This window comes from Talpa occidentalis, unplaced genomic scaffold, assembly GCF_014898055.3.
Source record: "Talpa occidentalis isolate TD23 unplaced genomic scaffold, MPIMG_talOcc4v2.1 talOcc4.3, whole genome shotgun sequence".
Classification (NCBI taxonomy): Eukaryota; Metazoa; Chordata; class Mammalia; order Eulipotyphla; family Talpidae; genus Talpa; species Talpa occidentalis.
In genome coordinates, this window is record NW_023603184.1 from 36510413 (window position 1) to 36510907 (window position 495).

Consider the following 495-nt stretch of genomic DNA (forward strand, 5'->3'; position numbering starts at 1 on the left):
ACTTAGTTTGTTTTCTTAGTTACATTTTATTATGCAAAGGCAGATTAATTTAGTCCATTTCTCTTGGGATCTTATGAACCTTTGGGAGAGTGAAAGGAAGACCTGTGCTGCCCAAGAGAAAAATTATCTATGCATTTCTTATTTTTCTTGAAGATACTACCAGGCACCTGTGGTCATAAATATCATCTTTAAAAATCACCAGAGACTCCCAAAAGTTTAGTCCTAAATCCAAATCCCATGTGCTTATAAACATTATTATTTCTGCATAAAACTCCTAGTCTTCTGGCATTCCCAGTCACTAACACTAAACAATATACAGCTAATCAATGGGATTTTGCCCCAAAAGATAAAGAATCAAGTATCTATTTTGCTGAGTTTGACACTAAATGAAACTAATATTTTATCTTCTCAAAAGCAGGCAAATATTAGAAATTAGGGGATCAAAAATTGATCTAATTTGCAATATCTCTTTAGAACTATACTTATCCTCTATTA